Source organism: Hemicordylus capensis, chromosome 7 (genome assembly GCF_027244095.1).
Source record: "Hemicordylus capensis ecotype Gifberg chromosome 7, rHemCap1.1.pri, whole genome shotgun sequence".
In the NCBI taxonomy this organism is placed as follows: domain Eukaryota; kingdom Metazoa; phylum Chordata; class Lepidosauria; order Squamata; family Cordylidae; genus Hemicordylus; species Hemicordylus capensis.
The window spans coordinates 6,042,876-6,066,142 of NC_069663.1; the positions used below are offsets into that span (position 1 = coordinate 6,042,876).

General features: G+C 48.0%; 1 protein-coding gene across 1 annotated transcript in view; it reads left to right on the forward strand.

The window, feature by feature from the left end:
* The window catches only part of LOC128332675 (uncharacterized), a 216,859-nt gene that overhangs the window by 187,018 nt on the left and 6,574 nt on the right, over positions 1 to 23,267 (forward strand). The window lies entirely within an intron of this gene.

Sequence of the window (23,267 nt, forward strand, 5' to 3'; positions counted from 1 at the left end):
ACAGCAGTCTTGATCTGGACCCCGGCTGACATCTGTGCTCAGCCACAAACTCATAGGTGGTCGTGAGCAAGTCACACTGTGATCCTGCCTGCCCACTGGTGAAACAGCAGCTATCATGACTCACCCAGTTATGTGCAGATTAATCCCACAAAGAAAATGGTGTGTACAATAAAAGATGCTATGTCAAGACTATCATCCAGCACTGCTGTCAGTACAGAGCTCCTCTGCAACCTCTTCTCTCCAAACCTCCTCATTACGTCAGTGTATATAGATTTATGCAATAATATACAAGACTTCCAAATGATTCGATCGGATTCCACGCAACACAGCCCAAAATCAAGCAAGATCAAAAGCCTGTCAATAGAATCATTGAGAAGTTCTGCTCCACTGGGCTAGTCTGTGAATTGGAATGTTTCGGATCTTACAGCCCTGAACTGAAGTATGCTTACTCAACGTAAGCCCTATTGATTTCAAAGGGATTTACTTCCAAGCAGCTATGTTTAGGATTGCTACTTTAATCTTACTTCTGCCATCTATGGATGGTGTGATACGCTTCAGGGAGTAAGACATTTTAATTTCTAGTTGAGATCAATGATGCTGAAGGTAAGAGTTTCATTAAAAAGGAAGAGCTGTGAAAGTTCTTCCCTTTGGGGAGATTAATCATGTTTGTGGTCGTCAGGCTGGAATAGGAGAAAGACTGAGCTGGTCCACATAAGAAGGCCCCAAACTAGGTCCTTCTTCGTTCTCTACATTAGTCCTCAGCGCTCTCCTGACTGTCATTTGGAAGTAGTGTCATCTTTTCAGGTGGCCTCGTCTTTTAACTTTCAGCTGATCTGATCAGAAAAGGTTTAGATACAGCAACTCAATATGGCTTCAATGTTCTCCAGTCATCCAAAAACCTCTTCTTTCAGATGAGAGTTGAGATGCTTTCCATTTCCAGTTCTACTCTAAAAAGCACGGAAATTCCAAGCGAAGGTGGCCATGTTAAATTCCGCACCATAGAAGCTGTCAAGACTTTATACAGTCTGGGAGCGTATGGTGGCTTTCCAAAAGAGGCTCCATGCAGCCACACTTTGCCTTGATCTCTCAGCTGGACATTGGGCTGGGGAGGGATGTGTCTAGGCAGACATTCCAGAATTGCAGCTTCCCCAATCCACTTCCTACAGATGCCCCAGATGAATTTCTGCCTGGTGCACCTCTGCAAGGCACCGTGCTTCCCCCAGCTGTTATGTCACTTCATAAATGTCTGGGCAGAAATTCAAGATATATAGCAGTTTCACTAATAGTAAGAATAAGAATGCAAATAAGAATAAGAACAATAAACTGTACTTATTAAGATAAAACAAAGAAAAAATTAAATCATAACAGATTGAAAAGGGGGGAGGGGTGAAGGAAATACAAAATACAATACAGAACCATTTCAAGGTCATTGTTAAAATCAATCATGTAATATGATATGATATGGTATGATATGTATTCTTAAAAACATATAATACTTCCAGGCAGCTATTCTCCTAGCTTTAGGAGCATTAAAAAGAAAAGGAAGCAAATGGGCGATCAGACAAACTCTTCCTTTTCATGGAAGTCCTCGAAGACAAGGCCATCTGAAGAGAAGAGAAGAGAGGAGAAGAGAAGAGAAGAGAAGAGAAGAGAAGAGAAGAGAAGAGAAGAGAAGAGACGTAATATTCTGATGTTAATTGATTTAGGTAAGGAGGGACTTCTACATATTGAACAAATGGAGGAGGGTCTAATGTGTTACTTTTTGCCTTGGGGTTCCCCAAGCAGAAGGCAAGCATGGCTTCCAGATCTCACAGTTTTGCTGCAAGGTCTTTGCCTGCAAGAACCATTTTTACCCCTGTGAGAGGGGTTGAAAGTTTGAGACGTGCCCACTTGGGAGTCCTGCCAAAGACAGTCCTCCATAATTTCCTGGCAGAGATCAAAGAGCAGAAGAGAGTTGGTCAGTACCCATGGACTTCATTGGAATAGCACCAGCCTCAAACACACACTTTTGGCAGTCAGGTTTTGACTGAGCCTGCGCTTGGTCATCCTCTTCCATTCTCTGCCACATCTCACTCTCCAGTACGGCGTCCACAGCCTTGTCTTTTTCATATGACAGCATCTCACTTTCACAGGACTTGGCATCCTTAATACTGTCAATAACGGACGTCAAGAATTCAGCCCAGCAGAGGATGACCTGAATAGTAGAAGCATTGAGCTGTTAGTGATGAAGGACTCTCCGTGCCTTCCTGGAAATTTAGCGGGCACCCTTACTTGGTGGGCTGCTCTCAGGTCCTTTCTGGGGACCCCACCCCCTCCATGGAATATTCGGCTTCTGCCTCTCAGGGAGAATGCAGAAGTGGGAAAGGGATCAGAGCAGAGAGTGGGTGCTTCCAGATCCCGTATGGGGCAAATGCCTCTCAGAGAAATGTCCTGGGCTCTAGGGAGGAAGGCCCTTTTCTGAATGGATCCCTACCTCAGCTCTTTCCATTTTCTCCACTCCAGTTGTCAGATCTGGAAGGGAAGAAGAGTCGGGGGTGGGTGGGTTTAAGGAGTTTGATTCCCATTTGGAATTTAAAAACGGGGATTCCTTTTCTTGGAATTAAGGCGGGCTACCAGTTCTAGGTTACAGCCCAAGTCAGCCAGCCTATATGAATAATGAGAGATTAGCATCTCCCAAAGGGAAGCGACTGCTCACCAAAGGCCTTTTCATTCGGACCCACAAGTCTGCCAGGTTCCCAAGCACTAGCTCTCTCACCTTCCCCAAAGAATCAGCCCCAGTCCCAACCTGGGGCACCTCCTCATCGATGGTGACTCTGGATACTGCCGGCGAGCCCCCTGTGGGAGTTGGAGGTGGTGCTGGAGTAGGCTCAACGCGGTGTTTCCGTTTAAAGAACCTCCCTCTGGGGGGCTTGCCCTTGGCGGAGTCACTGGTGGGGGAGGTCTTAAACAGCCGCCTGCAGCAACGGCAGACTCTTCGCAGCCTAGAAGAGAGCAGGGAGAAAGTGAGAAAGCGACCCTTAAGCAGACATTGGCAGGAGAGGGGGCCAATGGGGCAGTGAAGGAGTGCAGAACAGAAGGAGGGCAGCAATACAGGTAGCCCAATAGGCTTCCAGGTGGTGCACCGTCCTCCTTCTGGCTGAGGAATTGGGTCGAGACAGCTGCCCCAACGCTTTGGGGCAGAGACCTTTGACATATGGGGTGCAGTTCTGGTCAGCCCAGCTCAGCCAGATTATGTTAGAGCTGGCAAAGTTGCAGAGAAGAACCATGAACGAGCTCAGGGGTGAATGGAAACCATGTAACCATTAGGCAGTCCTGTTTTCAGGCACTGCATGACACTTCCTAGCTGGACCAGGCCTGTGAGGGGCCCGTGCCCAGGTTCACTTTTAAAACGAAGCAACTCCAGTCATGCACACAGAATCACGTACCAATGTTCAGACACCTGCACACATGTACTACCAACTGTCTGAATGGGGCTTTCATTGCTCTTACCTTCAAGATGCTGATTCAGTTCCAGACAGAGGGGGCCTCCTCCAGCAAAGCCCTGATCATCCTCTGGAGCGCCTCAATGTTCTCGTTCTGGGGGGGGAGAAAAGATCAGACATGATTATTCTATGCAGAAACCACATGCTTTTTTAAAAACAAAAACAAGTTTTACCACAAGCAAGCATTGTGTAAGACTATGTGTAAGACAAATCATATGATATTTATTTAGACTGCCTTCCTGCCTTCCTACTGTCCACCACCCTCTTGCCATTTTAAGCAAATCCAGACTCACAGTTTCATCAAAAATGTCCAGGTGTTCAGTTTTAAACATTTCCCCCCTCCGTTTCAAAACACTTAGGACTTCACTGTGAATATAGGAACTTAGGAACATCGGAAGCTGCTCTATATTGAGTCAGGCCCTTGGTCCATCTAGCTCAGTATTGTCTACACAGACTGGCAGCAGCTTTTCCAAAGTTTCAGGCAAGGGTTTCTCTCAGCGATAAAATCTTGTCCTAAAAAAAAAATAATAATAATCTTGTCCTGTCTTGGAGATGCTGCCAGGGAGGGAATGTGGAACCTTCTGCATGCAGTTTTCAAACATGATTCCCTAAAGGAGCATTTTATTGTCCCTTGGACTGTGTTAGGGATGGGGCTGTATTTCAGTGGTAGAGTATCTGCTTAAAGATGCTGAAGGTCCCAGGTTCAGTCCCTGGCATCTACAGGGAGAGCTGGGGGAAACTCTTGCCTGAAACTCTGGAGTGCCAATGCCAGACAGAATAGACAATATTGAGATAGATTGCGGTTCCCAACAGGGGGTACAAGTACTTCAAAGGCTATCGGAAGAGCCAGCGTGGTGTAGTGGTTAGAGTGCTGGACTAGGACCAGGGAGACTCGAGTTCAAATCCCCATTCAGCCATGATACTAGCTGGGTGACTCTGGGCCAGTCGCTTCTCTCTCAGCCTAACCTACTTCACAGGGATGTTGTGAAGAGAAACTTGTGTATGTAGTACACTGCTTTGGGCTCCTTTGAGGAAGAGCGGGATATAAATGCAAATAATAATAATAATAAAAATAATAATAATAATAATAATAATAGTTGTTGTTGTTGTTTTTGTAAAAAGATTGCACAGACTGACTACAAACAAAGGCATGACAAGGTAGCAGGGATGATACACCGGAACATCTGCAAAAAATACAAGCTACCTGTAGCCAAACATTGGTGGGACCATAAAATTGAAAAAGTTGAAGAAAATGAAGATGCAAAAATATTATGGGACTTCTGACTACAAACAGACAAACATCTGCCACACAATACAACAGATATAACTGTAGTCGAGAAGAAAGAAAAACAAGTCAAAATAATCGACATAGCCATACCAGGGGATAGCAGAATAGAAGAAAAAGAAATAGAAAAAATAATAAAATACAAAGATCTACAAACTGAAATTGAAAGGCTGTGGCAGAAAAAGACCAATATAATCCCAGTAGTCATTGGCGCCCTGGTTGCAGCTCTAAAAGACTTTGAAGAGCACCTCAACACCATAGGGGCCACAGAAATCACCATCAGCCAAATACAAAAAGCAACTTTACTGGTAACAGCCTATATTCTGCGACGATATCTATAACAACAGCAACAACATTGACAATAAAATTCAGCCATCGCAGGTCCTTGGGAAGGACTCGATGTCTGGATAAAACAAACCAGTCAATAACACCTGTCTATGTAAATAAATAAATAACTCAATAAATCCTATCGAGGGGGGGCTCAGAACCCTCCTGCCCCCACACTGCAGCTGTGCTCTTTGTTCCCCTTCTCAGGATTGCCGGCTTGAAGCTGATGTGTCCTCAGTGCTGTGTCTGCTGCAGAAGGGGAGGGAGCAGCGTGAAGACCCTCCCCCTCCGCTGCTGATTGGCTGGCTATGTGCTGAAGCTCAGCGTATCCCTCCTCCTCAGCCTAAGCGACAGGCTTCAGAAAATTGCACTTGTCCCATGAATTTCAATCAGGCTGCTTATGAGTAACTTAGTGTGGATGTGAACCAGTGACTGCAATAGTCTCTGTACCACTTAAATTTGTGTTTTTGTGTATATATGTGTATACACACACACACAATTAAGTGCAGCAGCTATGAGATGGGCTACTCCAGTCACTGACTGGCTTAAATCCAGATTAAGTTGTCTGATACAGGGGTGTGTGTGATTTTGCTCCCAAATGGGGCCCTGTGGCCCCGTTTGGGAGCGAAATTGGCCAGCACTACCTTTGCAGTGCGGCCAGAGCAGCTCCCCCTGACTTTTGAAGGTGAACGCAGCGCTGGCCAACTGAGCTCCTAAACAGGGCCACGTGGGCCTGTTGGGGAGCAAAACTACACGCCTGCATCTGACATCAGACGCAGGGGGTTTGGCTGGAGGGGGCCACGGTGGGGGCAGCACCTGGGTCACCGCTGGCCTCCCTCTGCGGCTGACTCTAAGCAGTCTTATGGAAATGAATGGGACAAGTTGACTTGTTCTCTTCATTTCAATGGGAGTACTCAGTCACCGGTACAGCCAGCAACAGGGTCTCCGTCACTGACGGGAGTATGCACATCTCTTCATGTTCTCCACCAGATCTACTTTCCTCTCTCCCCCTGCCGTGTTTCACTTCTGGAACTGTAGACGGACGTTTGCATATCAGCAGAGCCATCAATAGTCCCCCAAGGCCAAAAGAGGCCCAGGGAAATGCCAAGATTTCCAGCTGAGTCTGGTTTCGACCAAACCATTCGCCTCCAGCACCTGTTCCGCTGTTCCTCCCCCGGGAGAAATGTTAGTGCAATTAGATGGCCAGTGACGCCCACAGTTCCTCGAAACGGCCACAAGAGAACGAATTAAGGAAGTAACACGGCTCAAAGTTGCCAGGAGGTAAACATCACAAAGTCGGGAGGCCTGGAAACTGCATGGATGTAGCTGGACTGGATTTGGTTGTAATGTGTTCATGATGTAATGTGTTCTTTTAAAAAACACTTCCTAGACTTTGGTGGAAGGCAAAAGGCTGAAATCCACAGACATGTATTTGTTAAAAAGAATCTAGAGGGTCAAGGTGACCAGGAGGAATGGGGACTTTATGAGTCTTTGTTCTTCCCTTTCCCCATGCCTTTAACTGCCGGAATCAGCCAGAAATGTCATGGGCATGGCTACCTGCTGATAATCCCAGGTAATTAATTGTCCCAGGAGAATGACAGACTTTGGCCTTCTACCCATTCACACCTGCTCAGTGAAGTGCAGTTAATCATTCTGCTCAGTGAAATCCAGCTAAAACATTTCAAGGTTGCAGGCAGGAGTCTTTCTCAGCTCTCTCTGGAGATGCTGCCAGGGACAGAACTTGGGACCTTCTGCATATACTCTAGCACTGAGCTACGGCCCCATCCCCTGGGATCTTGGAGAGCTGCTGCCTGTCAGAGCAGGGAGTTCTGGGCTAGCTGGACCAATGGTCTGACTGGAGCCAAACTAGACATGGCAGTGGCAGAGCAGTCTCTCTACATGCAGCTCTCACTCTCACACAGTCACGTAAGAACTAGGAGGAGGGAATCTGATTAAAGTGCTGAATCATCTCCTGTCTATGCCTTACCTCCCCATAATCTGTCCTCAATGTCATTTTTCTCTTGATTGATTGACTAAGTACCGTCAAGTTGGTGTCAACTCTTAGTGACCACATAGATGGATTCTCTCCAAGATGATCTGTCTTCAACCTGGCCTTTAATGTCATTCAGTGGTGCGTTCATTGCAGCCGTAATTGAGTCCATCCACTTTGCTGCTGGTCCTCCTCATTTTCTCTGTCCTTCAACTTTTCCCAGCATTCTAGACTTCTCAAGGGAGCTGGGTCCCAAGTATGATAGTTTAAGCCTGGTCATTTCTGCCTTGAGTGAAAATTTTGGATTGATTTGTTCTATAATCCATTTGTTTGTTTTCCTGGCTGTCCATGGTATCTTCAAAAGTCTTCTCCAGCAGCAAAGTCTTCTCCAGCAGCGTCAATACTTTTTCTATCTTGCTTCTTCCAAGTCCAGCTATACACAGAGAAATAACAAATAAATAAGATGGATCCCTGTCCCTAGAGGGCTCACAATCTAAAAAGAAACCTAAGATAGACACCAGCAACAGTCACTGGAGGTCCTGTGTTGGGGGTGGAGAGGGCCGCTGCACATCATGACATGTTTTTGAGATTATTTTGGTTTAGCTCAATTGTTTTCAAACTTTCTACTAGGGATGTACACAAAAGGAGTTATGCAGGCTTGGTTCAAATTTGAACTGGATTTGAGTGGAACCATCCTGGCCATTTTGTGCCCATTTGAACACACAAGACCAGCCAAGTTTGACCCTGGACCTGTCAAGCCAAACCGGCTTGAACCCAGCTAGTTCTCACACCCCTGCTGTCTATCCTCTGGAAACTTGTCCTCATCACTGTAAAGGCAAAGTGTGCCATGAAGTCGGTTTTGACTCCCGATGACCACAGAGCCCTGTGGTTGTCTTGGGTAGAATACAGGAGGGGTTGACCATTGCCTCCTCTGAAGCATGAGATGATGCCTTTCAGCATCTTCCTATATTGGGAAAACATACCTGCGGGGATTTGAACCGCCAACCTCTGGCTTGATAATCAAGTCATTTCTCTGCTGCACAATTAAGTGGCTTCCTCATCACTGTATCTCCTCACAAACTAATTCTTTCTTTCTTTCTATCTCATATTTCATATTTTGTAATTTTAATATGTTTAATATAAATATTACATACATATTTATTTATTATTTTATCACATTTATATACTATACTGCTGCTGCTGCTACTACAACTACTACAAATATTTATATTCAGGGGGTCATACATACTGCTGATCACAGAAGTGCTGGCCATCATGGGGATGGTGTTTCCTTATGCAGAAAATTGCCACTGTAACTGTGAGCAGCCAGATCATTTGAACCTAGGAACCTAGGAATCTGCCATATACTGAGTCAGACCACTGATCTACCTAGCTCAGTATTGTCTTTACAGGCTGGCAGCGGATTCTCCAGGGCTGCAGACAGGAATCTCTCTCAGCCCTATCTTGGGGAAGCCAAGGAGGGAACTTGGAACCTTCAGATGCTCTTCCCAGAGCGGCTCCATGAATAGCAATAGCAATAGCAATAGCACTTACATTTATATACCGCTCTCTAGCCGGAGCTCTCTAAACGGTTTACAATGATTTAGCATATTGCCCCCAACATTCTGGGTACTGATTTTACCGACCTCGGAACGATGGAAGGCTGAGTCAACCTTGAGCCCCTGGTCAGGATCGAACTTGTAACCTTCTGGTTACAGGGCGGCAGTTTTTACCACTGCGCCACCAGGGGCTCATTTACCACTGCGCCACCAGGGGCTCATTTACCAGTGCGCCACCAGGGGCTCATAGGGGCTCATGAACATAGGAACAAAAGAAAAAATGCCAAAAGACCAAATTGAAAATAGCCTCAGGTTTTATCCATCCTTTGTATTATTTGCCTTGAAAACTTGACTTTTCCTTTTGTGCTGATGGATGGAACCCAGATGGTTGGCTGATGGTTGGCACCCAGACAGCGTCTCAGGACGCTGTCCCTACATGAGGGGGGAGGGAATTGGCAACTCACTTGCCTGTCTTTCTCTCAAGTAAACAGGTTTGCAACCAGCAGTGCCTTGAATTGTCTTTCCAAGAAGGATTGGTCCTCTCCAGAATGAAGGAATACCTGGATCCATCGCCAGAACGTGATCCCAAGGGAGTCTCCAGAGGACATCGACACTGACCCAGGAAAGCTAACCATCAGCAGCAGCAGCTACCCGGGGGCAGTCCCTATCTGCATTTCCAATCCAACCAAATGGTGACAGAACGTCCATCTGCTACCCTGTCCTGTGTTCGAAGAAGAGGGCCTAATGCAAAGTTCATCTTCCTGCTCCTAAGTGCTATAGGAGAGGGATAGACAACAAATGCCTGGAGACTGTCACTTTTCTCTGGAGTCATACATGCAACAGCATCTCCCCAAGCTGTAAAGCCCTGGAACCATCCTACCTGGGTAAGATACCTTGCCAAAGACACTATTTCAAATTCTGCCAAAGAGACTATTTCTGATTGCCCACGGGGGGGGGGGGAATCAAGGCTCCCAAACACATGAACATTCGAGCTTGTCTATGGACACTATCCAAACAAGCCAAAACAACACGGATCAGAGAACATCCAGGATAGCCAAAATCCTGCAACGTTGTACAAGAGCATTTGGTTCTCAACTGAAGGACTAAAATTTTTTTTTACCAAGGACTCTTAGGGTTTTTTTAATTTTAATTCTAAAGCTCTCCATGGCTTCCTTTTTGGCCATGACAGACTCTAGAGGACACTAAGCGTGGTGGGAGTTGATGATTTACACCACTTTCTTATATTACTTTCTTGTAGTGACTATGTGCTATCATTATGTTGAAAACCATGCTATCTCCTGTGCTGTAAGGACATGGACCTCACATGCTTGCTCTCCGGTCATTTCCCAGAGCATTTACCTGCAAGTCTGCACCTATCCCCAAGTTTGTGCTCTAAGACATTAAGCTAGCCCAAGCTTGACCTGCTAATTTTATAGACACTTGTATTTAAGCAATGTGATTGTACGTGACTTGTCATTGCTATCGCTTTCCACAAGCTGATAATCCATTAATCACTAGAAGCACCTGGTTCCACAATGCAAGACTGTTATTGATACCTTATTTGGGATAAAGATGGGTTAAAACAATGTTGCTTGCTATAAGTTGTATGATCTTTATATGTACACCTTGCTGCTATGTGTAAAACTTTTTATCTATATCAAATCAGAATTATACTAATTATGTTTGTAGCTCTAGGATATTATATGCAATGTATCTAGTTTTATTGCCATATGTACAGCCCATTCAGCACCTATATGTCCCAAATCCTTTAGCTACACAAAACACAGAACTATATTTCCAAGATTAGGAGTTTATGTGTTAGAAAGAGCTATTATTAATATTTCCAAACAGTTAGGACTTTCATTTAACTCATATGGAGAGCCTATTGATTTATGGGCAAAGAAGATAATTCTAATTATAGTATGTATTTTCCTTTTATTGATAATCACATGTTGCTGCTTATAATGCATTCTAGCTTGAATCCAAATGTTTATGAGAACCTTTCAACCTTGCCATAATGTAAGACCCATACATACAGCTGTACCTTTACAAGCCCATATATCCTGAAGGTTCAGGATGATCCAGTGTTTCAGGGGGGAATTGATGTCTTTTAGAAAACCAAAGTAACTCCATTTTACTTAGAAAACCTCAGTCTGACTTAAAGTAACCCCAGCCCAGCTCAGGGTCATCACGGCCTCTCATGATCAACGTCGTTATCTCTCTCCACTAAATTGTATCTGAGGAAACTTGGTTCTCACAGGATTCTCACTGTTCTTTGCCGACAATTAAGAAAACAGGATGTAACCAAATAAGGAGTAATCACCAGATGAACAATGAATCATTCGCATGCGTACTAGATACTTAGCCCACCATTTTATTGCCACGTATACTATGTCTAGGGTGTCAGCATCATTCAGATTGTTTGTATAAATGTAAGATGCACCTATAACCAATTTGTATTCAGTGCAGAGCCAAAGCCCACTGCTAATCTGCAATAAACGCCTCAAAAGAGATTCCCACTGTGTCTGTTTGATTGGCTAAAAGGCGGACCCAGGGACGAACCGAATTCACATCACTGTTGTCCCCTTCCATGTGTGATCAGGGATGGACTTCAGTCTTTATCCTGCAGGGTTGCCAACCTTTTTGCTAGCCTGGCTCCTGTGCCTTGAAAAAGAGCTTGACAGTCCAAAATTAAGCAGATGAAGCTTTTGCTGCAATGAAAATGAAGAGATGGGGAAATCTTCATCGGTTTAATTTGAATATGCCAGGTTTCCTCTAAAAGCATAAGAGCAGGAGCAGGGAGAGAGTTGGCAAGCCTGCCTGCTGGTGCCTCGTGGCCAGCATTGGGCATGGGAGTTCCGCCATCCTTGTGTACATTCAAACATGGCGGTTGCTGGGGGGGGGGGTCCAAGCCGGGAGTGTTTACCGGTCGCGACGGATCCTGATGGTGCTGGAGGTTCCGCTGCTGCCTTCAGTCTCTCTGGACTCGACCGTTGGCAGGAAGACTTTCTGGCCTCTCCTGCTGCTAATAGCAAATTTCTATCCAATTTGGATCGTGAAGGGAGCGCAGAACATGGCCTCAGGCAAGGAGTCCAGAGTGAGTGTCCACCGCCCTGCCCCAAATAGTTTCAATGTTTTTTGGGCGGGGGAGACCCCCAGGGGTTGGATTTGGGTCCAGGTGGAGACATTTAGGAAGCGACACTGTCCTGGCCCCTCTGGGCTGACCTTGTAGGGCAGGAAGGGAGTGGCCCAGTGCAGCTTCACGGGGTCCTCATGGAGCAGCAGCCCTCCATGGATGGCTCAGAGCTCCATCAGCCCCCTCCCTCCTCCAGGACCTCATCCAGCGAGGAACGTGCAGAGTGGAGCCACCTGCACAGTGGAAGGGAAGGGGTTCCTGGCCTCTCTGAGCTCTCTGCAGTTCCCCACTTCAGAGGGGCAGGATGGCCATATTAGGGAGGGAAGAAAACAACACTGGTCTTTCTTGGCTAAAAGAAATGAAATGTTGAGGTGGGGGGGGTGGAGGGAAGATAGAAATGGCAGGATCTGCCAAGTGGCATTTATGTGGAGGATGAGAATTGCCCCCTCTTGATGTAGCCTGGCTCCTCTGCTTTGAGCAAAAGCTTGAGCAGATTGAGCAGGTGAAGGCATTCCTAGCCTAAAGAAATGGGAAACTGCTTCACCAGCTTAAGATCTGCATGTCAGGCGTCTGCTGAAGTCACAGGAGCAGGACCAGGTAAAGAGTTGGCAACCCAGCCTACTGGTGCCTTGTGCCCACCACTGGGCCTGGGAGTTCCACCATCCTTGTGTACATTCAAACATGGCGGTTGCTGGAGGGGGGAGTCCCCAGCTGGGTGTGTTTACCGGTCGCAACGGATCCTGATGGGGCTGGAGGTTCCACTGTTGCCTTCAAACTCTCTGGACTCGACCGTTGAAAGGAAGACTTTCTGGCATCTCCTGCTGCTCACAAACAATTTCCGTCCAATTTTGGCCGTGAGGGAGTGCAGAAAATGGCCTCGGGCAAGGAGTCCAGAGTGAGTGTCCACCGCCGTGCCCCAAATAGGTTCAGTTTATGGGGGGGGGGGAGACCCAGAGGGGTTTGATTTGGGTCCAGGTGGAGACATTTAGGAAGCAACACTGTCCTGGCCCCTTTGAGCTGACCCATGTGGGCATGAATGAACTGGCACAGCACACCTTCACAAGGTCTTCATGGAGCACCAGCCCCCCCATGGATGGCTCAGAGCTCCGCCAGCCCCCTCCCTCCTCCAGGACCTCTTCCAGCGAGAAAGCACAAAGTGGAGCCACCCGCACAGAACAGGAGAAAGAGTTCCTGGCCTCTCCGTGCTCCCTGCAGCTTCCCCCTTCAGATGGGCAGGATGGCCATATGAGGGACTTGAAGAACATAACACTGGTCATTCTTGGTATTTGAGCATGACTGGAATGGATGGTGAAAAGAGCCCAAACTCGGGAGCACTTTCAGCATCCAGCAACACCCCTGCAGCGAGGCTCCCCCTCTCTCTTCCTCTTTGGATAGATGGTGATGACCTCCATTTTTTGGAAGGCTTCTTCCTCTGTAGCTTTGCATGGGATTATATGAGTTCTATTGTTTGTTAGCCACTTCATTATTTTTAAATTAAAAGGAAGATATCAATTTAATGGAATGTGGGGGGGGGAGGAAGGAGGATAGAAATGGCGAATTCTGCCAAGTGGGAGTTGCCGGTTCTGTAGAGGATGGGAATTGCCCCCTCTTGTTGAAGGGGGTGGCGGGAGACCCCCAGGGGTTGGATTTGGGTCAAGGTGGAGACATTTAGGAAGTGAGACTGTCCTGGCCCCTTTGGGCTGACCCTGGTGGGCAGGAAGGGACTGGCCCAGCCCATCTTCACAGGGTCTTTATGGAGCAGCAGCCCCCCTTCGATGGGTCAGAGCTTTGTCAGCCCCCTCCCTCCTCCAGGACCTCATCCAGAGAGGAAGTGCAGAGTGGAGCCACCTGCACAGAGGAAGGGAAGGACCTCCTGGCCTCTCCGAGATCCCTGCAGCTTCCCACTTCAGTGGGGCAGGATGGCCATATTAAAGGAGAGGAAAGATTGTGCTGTTGGTCAGTGTCGACTCCTGGTGCCCACAGAGCCCTGTGGTTATCTTTGCTAGAATACAGGAGGGGTTGACCATTGCCATCTCCTGTGCAGCCATTAGGTGGCTTTAAAAAAATATTCGTCATTCTTGGGAGCTGGAAATGCCTGGATTGGATGCTCAAAAGCCTGTTTTAAAACAGTTACACTGGCTGCCCATTTTTTTCCGGGCAAAATACAAAGTTCTGGTTATTACCTTTAAAGCTCTGAACGGCTTGGGTTCAAGATATCTTAGAGAGCGCCTTCTTTTACATGATCCCCACCGCACGTTAAGGTCATCTGCAGAAGTCCGTCTCCGGTTACCACCGGTTCGTTTGGTGACGACTCAAAGGCGGGCCTTCTCTGTAGCTGCTCCTGGACTGTGGAATGCACTCCCAGCGGAAATTTGTAATCTTGATTCTTTACTGTCCTTCAAGAGAGCCTGGCCTTTCAGGGTTTTTAATCAGTTTTAATTGTTTTAATACCTGGTTTTCAGTGTTTTAATTGTTTTGATAGTTTAATTGTTTTTTAAGTAGTTTTAAATTGGTATTTATATTTGCATCTCTGTTTTAATTGTTTTTAATGTTTCCTGTTTTAATTGTAAACCGCCCTGAGCCATTTCGGAAGGGCGGTATATAAATAAAATAAATAAATAAATAAATAAATAAATAAATAAATAAATAAATAAAAGGGATCAGGCTCGGGAACATTTTAAGTCTCCAGCAACACCCCTGCGGAGAGGCACTCTCCCTCCCTAGATCCCTCCCTCCCTCCCTCCCTCTTTGGATTGATGGTGATGATGACCTTCTTTTGAAAGGCTTCTTCCTCAGTAGCTTAGAATGAAATAATACAAGTTTTATTGCTTGTAAGCCTCTTTGATATTTTTAAACTAAAAGTAGGATATAAAAGAAATGAAATGTTGTGGAGGAGGATGGAGGGAAGATAGAAATGGCAAGATCTGCCAAGTGGCACTTATGTGGAGGATGGGAATTGCCCCCTCTTGATGAAGGGGGTGGGGATGGGGAGACCCCCAGGGGTTGGATTTGGGTCAAGGTGGAGACATTTAGGAAGTGAGACTGTCCTGGCCCCTCTGGGCTGACCTTGTAGTGCAGGAAGGGACTGGCCCAGACCATCTTCACGGGGTCTTCATGGAGTAGCAGCCCCCCATCGATGGGTCAGAGCCCCGTCAGCCCCCTCCCTCCTCCAGGATCTCATCCAGAGAGGAACTGCAGAGTGGAGCCACCTGCACAGAGGAAGGGAAGGGGTTCCTGGTCTCTCCGAGATCCTTGCAGCTTCCCCCTTCAGAGGGGCAGGATGGCCATATGAGGGAGTGAAGAAAACAACACTGGTCATTCTTCAGTAAAAGAAATGAAATGTTGAGAAGGGGGATGGAGGGAGGACCGAAAGGGCCATTTCTGCCAAGGGGGAGTCACAGGTTCTATGGAAGATGGGAATTGCCCCCTCTTGATGTGGCCAGGCTCCTCTGCTCTGAGCAAAAGCTTGACCAGCTTAGCCCAAAGAGATGGGAAATGTATCACCAGCTTGATATCTGCATGCCAGCCTTCTGCTGAAGTCACAGGAGCAGGATTAGTGAGAGAGTTGGCAACCCTGCTGGCTGGTGGTGCCCCATGCCAACCACGGGGCCCAGGGAGTTCAGCTAACTGAGCCAAGAGACCCCTTCAAAGTGGTCATACTCTGATATTTAGCAGGGGGAGAGCAACCTGTCTCCCCTGCGGCTCACGCCAAATTTTGTCCATTTGGGGCCATGTGGGAGCGCTGAACATGGCCTCCGTCACGGGGTTTAGAGGGAGGGTTCACCATCCTGCCCCAAAGAGGTCCAATGTGGGGGAAAGACCACCCAAGTTCTCAAAGCGGTTTGATGAGAAATCTGGGGTGGGAGTCCCCACTGGCTGCTTAGGAATGACCCCGGTGGGTGTGAGCTGGCCCAGCCCATCCTCACTCCTGCTCTCCTCTCTCCTTGACAGGACATGGGAGAAGGATGCCCCTCACTCCGCGGCGTGGGCAGCCTTGATGAGGCAACTACTGTGGCTCCTCTCAGGTACGTCCTCCTGCTCCTCCTGGGTTATCTGGGCCCATTCTTGATTTATGGCACCTTGGATTTCAGGACCACTTAGGATCCTCTCAAGAAACATGGCCCCTGCCAGGGTTTCATTGTTGGAGATCCAGCTCCAGATGCCATCGGCCTTTGGCACCAGTAACCCTGATGACCACGACAGGTCTCTCTCTGACCAACACGTAGCCAGAAGTCAGATAGAGGTCTTTTCCTCTCAGCATCTTCTTCTGAATAAAGCAGATTAGTTTAACCTTGTGTGAATCTCCCTGCTTATCATGGACAAGCTTTTGCCCCGGAGACCCTGTTGACTTCTGCTGTAATGGGAATGAAATAGCTGCTGAATACTCTGCCATAGAAGTCATGACCCCAACATTAATAAGCCCAACCCCCAAGAGGTCCCAGTTTGCAAGAGGCACCCAGTCTAAGTTCTTACTATTGGAATGTGGGGAAGACAGAAAGGAATGAGAGCAGGGGCAGGTAAAGGGAGTTTCAAAGGAGAAGAGCCGATCCGTCTGAGCTAGCTGGGTTCTGGGAGAGGATCCAGGGGTTCAGGCACAGGAGGCCAGGGAGGGTTCTTGTGCACATTTTGCTCCCTAGGGTTTTAAATGAGGATGGGTGGGGTGGGGGGATCGGTCCCCTAGTCTGCTCTCTGAGGACTGAAGGGCTGTGGGGCTCCATGGGCTGGTGTGCCTGGCCCACTATTTCTCAGGCCCTGGATTCCAGGTGAGCCCTGCAGCCACCCAGAGCGGGAGAAGGAGACTAGAGTCAGGTTGTGGCTGGCTGCTCCTTCAGGGCTGGATCTGCTGGTGCCTCCTTGAGTGGTTGCAGGGCAAAGGGAGCAACTGGGAGGGGAACAGTGGAAGCCCCTCTGGGGGGCAGAGGAGGGGGTCGTGGCAGCCCCTCGGAACAGGTGATGCTGAGTCAGACCATTGCTCTACTCTGACCAGTAGCCGCTCTCCAAACCCCAACCAAGGGAGCTGAGCTGTTTTAGAGGTTTTTAAATTAGGCAGTATAAAAATATATATAAATCCAATGAATGAATGAATCAGGAAAGAAAGAAAGAAAGGAAGGAAGGAAGGAAGGAAGGAAGGAAGGAAGGAAGGAAGGAAGGAAGGAAGAAAGAAAGAAAGAAAGAAAGAAAGAAAGAAAGAAAGAAAGAAAGAAAGAAAGAAAGAAAGAAAGAAAGAAAGCTAGCTAGCTCTTTATGTTGTGGAGAGCGGGGAGGGTATATAAATAATAAAATAAAATAAAATAAAATAAAATAAAATAAAATAAAGAAAGTAACCTTTATGTTGCAAGGAGCTTGGAGGGTTCTTGCCTTCACCCCTGCCCACTACTGGAAACTGACTACTCTGGGTTCCTTTAAAACACTCACTCACTTGTGTCTTTTGTCCTTTTCCCATCTCAGTGACTTCCAGCCACAGGAGATATATGAAGAGTGCTCCGTGGCCAAAACGAGCAAATGGTCACTGGTAAGGGATGAAAACCCAGTCTGTACATGGCAGCGCTGGGAGGGGGTGGGAGAGACCCCATTTCGAGCTAGAATAGAGGGCGTGTGGTAGAGATCCAGTCTTAGCAAGTTGAAGGGATGCTTTGAGAACTTGTCTGGAAAAGCCATATGCCTTGATATTTGCAGTGGTAGTCGCAGTGAATTGGGTGGGTGGGATGAGTGACAATCCGGGCTCAACTACAAGTGACTCAGGCAAAGGTTGGAGACCCTCGCTATGGAGGAAGCATCATGGGAACTTTTGGGATGGGAAGTGCTGAGAGGGAAGAGGGGTGTGTCTACCTATCTTCCAACCTGGCTCCTTCATTCCGCTCTCCTGCCCCAAATCACTCCCTCCCCCAGGGTTCTAGACTTTGATTTTGTTCTGGACTACCAAGCAGAAAACACATCCAGGAAGGGAGCAGTCTGGAGGGGAACTAGAGTGGGAAAGTCTTCTTTGGGGTAGATGGTGCACTCTTTCCCCCCTGCCACTTCTTGGCTCCACATGGCCCCCTTTCTGGTGTCTTTGAAAAGGGCCTCAAAACACGGGTCTGCAGCATCAAGTGGCCAAGAGCTCTGCCCAGCAAAGAGAAGAACTTAGCTAGGCTTTCCTTAATTAAAGGCACCATTCAAGAAACCACAGTGTCCCATGTAGCAGGAGGCCTGACTCTTCTTCGGGATCCTGCCACTCCAAATGTTGTGTAATACCCATGATCTCTCCCGACTGCCCAGGAATGGGCAGAAAGCTGGTTTCTGAGGTTCAGTAGATTCTTGGGTTTGGTTCCTCTCTGAGCCCAGTTACACGTTGGTAGACACGGTTTTGAGGTGCTAAGGAGCCACCTCCTGCTTTAAGCTCCTCTGTTAAGAAGGACCTCTTGAAGGAGGGTTGATGTTTGGACCCCAGATGCCCTGGAAAGGTCAAGTGGGCCCCAGAGCACCCATTCCTCTCTCCATTCTCATCCACAGAAGTCATTCTCGGACAGCTCCAGGATTCAGACGGTCAACACTGGGAACGAGATCCTGGAAGACGCACATGCCATCAGTTCCCCGAGGAGGTAGAGTTTCTTCTTGAACTTTTGTGTAGGGAAGGTTTTCTGTCCCCCTGCCAGCCTGGATCTGAGATGGATCCAGTGCCGCTGACTGGCAAGAGTTGCAGGGTAGACAGTCAAAAACGACGTCTTCATACATTGTGTAGAAGCAGGGGCGTAACTAGGTTGGAGTGGGCCCTGAGACAAGATTCTTAAATGGGCCCCCCCGCCCAGAAATTTTTTAATAATAATAATAATAATAATAATAATAATAATAATAATAATAATAATAATAATAATAATTCGATTTCTATTCCGCCCTTCCAAAAATGCCTCGGGGCGGTTTACAAAGAGAAAAAGGTGCCTCTTTGCCCCGTAAGCAGGGGGCTTTTATTCTCACATTTCTGTCCTCATTCAAAACATACAAAAAACAGATGTACAAAATTGAGCAAATGAGAAGAGAAGAATTATATGGGAGTAAAACCTTTTTTAAATGGAGTCAGGAAGTGCATCTTTGGAGGCTCAAAGGGATACCTTTCAGGCACAACTATTTCCAAGTCAAAAATTCCTTTTTCATGTGGTGTATTTACAAAACCAAGGATTTGAGCTTGAAGTTCATCTAAGCGACTTCCAGTCTGCCAGCAAGTAATACCCGGTGGTGGCTCTGTGGACAGCAGATGCAGCTCCCTTTTCAATCATGAAGCTCTCTGCATTGTGCTCCGTTTTCGAAGTAGAGCTCTAAGAACGGACCCAAATGCGCTCAGGGGCGTAGCAAGGTTGGAGTGGGCCCTGAGAAGAGATTTTAAAATGCCCCCCCCCCCCAAGCCCAGGGCTTCCACACACCCCCGGCTTGCAAGGATTTAAGTCTGATATTTCAAAATATGTATGCTGCCAAGAAATACATTTCACTGAATACACACACACTTCACAATATATAGTGATATACATTGAATACTATATCTTTGTGCTACTTTTAATGCCTAGAACACACTAGAAACACTAATGATTAAGATGGGCCCCTTGCTGCAGATTAGCAAAGGAGACTTTCAACCATGCAGGGTGAGCCTATGTTTATTTTCTCAGAATTCTGAACAAATTCAGTCCAGTTTGATTCCAGGAGGTTTTTCACAAGAGGCTTTGAAAGCCCTTTAACACACATCTCCTCTGGAATGGAGGTTCTGCATTCACATGTGGGCCAGATTGACCCTAAGGAGGAAAAATATAAAAGCACAACACATGCGTCACAGTTCTCACTCATGTCTCAGTTCTCACTCAGACCTGGGTTGCAAAACAACTTGAACAGAAGTGTATTTATGAATGAATGAATGAATGAATGAATAAATTTGTTCCAGAAGTTTTTGTAATTTCCTGCCATGAAACAAGCCACTTCTAGGACTTTTTAGAGGTTTTTTTAAGCCAGCCAATTTTCCAATCAGTCTTCAATGAAATATTCAGAGACTTCTCAGTCTCCCCACCCCCCATCCAAGCCCTATGGCAAGCAGATCCCTACCTGGATATAGGGGGCGGGGGGCGGGGTGTGACCACCAAAAGGAATCCACCTTCTACCTGGCCACGGCGGAGCTGTCTGGCCTGGGAAGAAGAGGGTCTGCTGCAGAGAACTGGAGTGGCCACTCTGACTGCCAGCCTTCTTCCTGGGGCTGGCCAGCCTACTCGAATTCAGGCTTCACGGAGGCCTACACGGAGGCCTCCCTGGAAGCCCCGCCCAGCCGCCGATCAGCTGAGAGGCGCCCGGGAGAAAAGCAGCTTGCCTGCTGCTTGGATGGCCGACCAGGAGGACCAGCAGGAGGGAGGGCAAACAGGGCAAGTGGCTGAAGGGTCTTGGGGCTGGGCAGGGGGCAATGGGGAGTCATGGGAGGTGTCTCTGGGGGGCCCCTCAAGGCAGTGGGGCCCCGAGGCGACGGCCTCCCCCGGCCTCATGGTAGTTACGCCCCTGCGTAGAAGCATTCACTCTTCCAAGATGTGGTGGTGATGTCCGCTAGCTTGAAGGGCACAGAGGATAGCTTCCTGGAGGCCTGCCGGATGGCTGTCCCCTATTGGAAGCAGAGTGCTGGGCCAGATGCATCTTTGGTCTGATCCAGCAAGGCTCTTCCGAGGTACTCAGGCCATTGTATTTCTTCCTGCAGTGTCTTCACGGTTGAGGAGGATGGATGGTTTCTCCAGACCGTGGACACCGAATGGTCTTGTGAGGTCAGGAAACGATTCCAGTCGCTTTTGTGGATGGGCTGGTGGAGGGGTGAGGGGAGATTGCATCTCCACCGTCAGGAGACAGAGCGGGGTCAGATCCTGAAAGGGGAGGAAATCCAGCTGCTGCATGTTGGCCAGAGGATTACAGTGGGAACGTCGTGGCTAGGGAAGGATTCTGCAACCCTCTGCCTCTCCTTCCAATGGCCACCTTTCTGGGTTGGTGTGCTTTGGATTGGAGGCATCAAACGGCTCCCAAGACCCTGAGACGGGTCAGGAGAGGAGAGGGTCTTCCTGGCAGAGATCCTCCAGGTCTCTTGACTGAAGAGGCATTTCTGGAGAGACAATCCTGGTCCCCTCAGGGAAAAACAGCCCACAGCAGGAGGGATGGCCCTCACTCCGGACTCAGGGGCCCACCTTGTCTCTCCCTTTGGAAAGGCTGAGCTAACCCTGTTTCCTGCGGAGAGGAGAGAAGAGGACATGAAGGGGTGGGATCAAGAAGACTCTCTGGGCCAAACTATTGATGCCAGTGGGTCCCGTTCCTCTTGGTTTCCATTCCCCATGAAAGGAATGCAGAAGAAATGACAAGAAATGACAACAAGCAGTTCGCATTCCATTCTGGAGCTCCCATGCAGTGATGTTTCTGTTAATGGCTGGTTTTGGGGAGGGAAAGAAAGAGATTTCACAGACCTACCTGTCATGCTGTCTTTGGACTAGAGCTGCAGAGTGCAGCCAACTGATTCTGATGGCCCTTTTGAAGGATGGTGGCCAGTTTGCTGACCACAGTAGATCATATCACAATGGAGGTTCATGGTTGGACATAGGATGAAACCAAATGGCCACAAGCATGTGGTGGCTGTTCCCTGGCACTCCCACCACAGTTAGAATTAGAACACATGGTTTCTTTTTAATAAGGTTTTTTTGTCTTAAAAAAAAATCAAAATAATTTAAAGAAATAAAAATGAACTCAAAGAAAATGTCAGGGGGAAAACTCCCTACGAATCCTAGGCCCTAGGAAGATCAGAGTGAGTACACTCATTGGAAACCTTTGTCTCATATGCAGAGTCCTGACATCCAAGAGGCCAAGATCCCAGAAGACAACACTAGGGATCAGGAGCTGGACGTGGAGAGCTTTGTCAGTTCCCTGAGGTACTCTTTTCTCACCTGGAGGGGCAGCTCCATCGCTCATGGAAGTAGAGGACCTTCCTTAGGAGCCCATGCAATTTTTGGGGGGGTGGAGGTGGTTAGTTTAGCAAGAAGCCAAGGGTGGACAGAAGCTCCGAGCAGCATGGAGGGTTGTTTCCATGGAGGCAGGTGTCTCCATGCCCAGCCCATGGGCTTCCTGCAGGCATCTGGCTGTCCACTCCTGGAAACAGGGTGTTGGGCTGCATGCCTCATTCATCTCATCAAGCAGAGCTCTTTCTAAGCACTCGTGTTCTGATCTCATGTGTCTTCTTTCTTTCTTTTCTTAGCGTCCAGAGGCCAAGCACCGTGTTGAGGAGGCTGCAAAACACCGCCGCTGACCAAGAGCCATCCCTTGGAGAGGTCAGGAAGCCTCAACATCCAGTCCCTCCCTCGGAAGAACTGTGGGTTGGGCGTGTGGGTCCCCCGTGTTGCCCAGGAGTAGAGAGCATGTGGAATGGCCCCAGTTTTGATGCTGCCGGGTGGGCGGCCATCTTCTGACAGTTGTTTGCTTAAAGCTATGGTAAAGGGACAGCCATGCCCTAAACAACACTGCATCACAATGGTGGCACGGTGGGGGTGATAGGATTAAAGAAGATGGCCGCAAGGAGATGGTGGCTATGGCCTTGACTTCTGGTCGAGATCTCACAGTTAAAGGTGGAGCATCCTGTTGCTTTAATGGCAACCATTGAAAAACAGTGACAAATAAATGAAGAATGAATAAAAATACAAAACAATAAGCAAACTAAACCAAACCAATGAGAAATGAACTAAATGAAAAAGGGGAAAGAAATGGGAAAGAAAGAGGAAAGGAGACCCAGTTTTGGCATGTTTTTGCACGTGCCTTTAGTGTCCTCACTAAGGAGCCGACTGAAAGCATGAAGTGGACTGGAAGTGGTCTTTTCCAGTCACCAGAGCCATCAGGGCCCCAGCTCAGTGAGGGAGCGCAGCATGTCTTGGGGTGGGGGGAGTTGATGCCTTTCCCCTCTGCCATTTGCATGAGTGCGCGAAGGCCTGAAATCAGCCCGACCGACCTTATTGCGAGGAAGGCGGGCACGAGAGAGGAGCTCTTTTGCCATCTCTCCCGCCCGCCTCCAGCCAGCATGCCTGGGCTCCAAAGTGGTTTTTAAGAAAGTTGAAAATCAGGAAAGCGGGAAGAGTTGTGTCCAGAACGGGACGATCCCCTTCTGGCCCACTTCCTGCGTTCAGCTCACCCGGTGATGACCTCTGGAAGGTGCCAGGCTGGCCTTTTCCCTGCTGAAGCCTAGGAAGCTCAATGTGAGGGCCAGAGCAACCATTTCTCCCCCTTCTCTCCTTCACAGAGTTCTTCCTTCCAGGGGGCCGAGACTCCACATGCCAGCATGGAGGAAGAGGGGTTGGAAGAGGACTATGCCACCAGTTCCCCCAGGTACCTTTCTCAGCTGAAGGGCCGCTCCAGGGATCATAGAGGCAGATCACCTTCCCTGGGAACCTTGGTTGATTAGACATGTTCATGGAGGAGAATCCAGTTGAAGATTATAACCCATGACAGCCAAGGAACCTCCGAATCT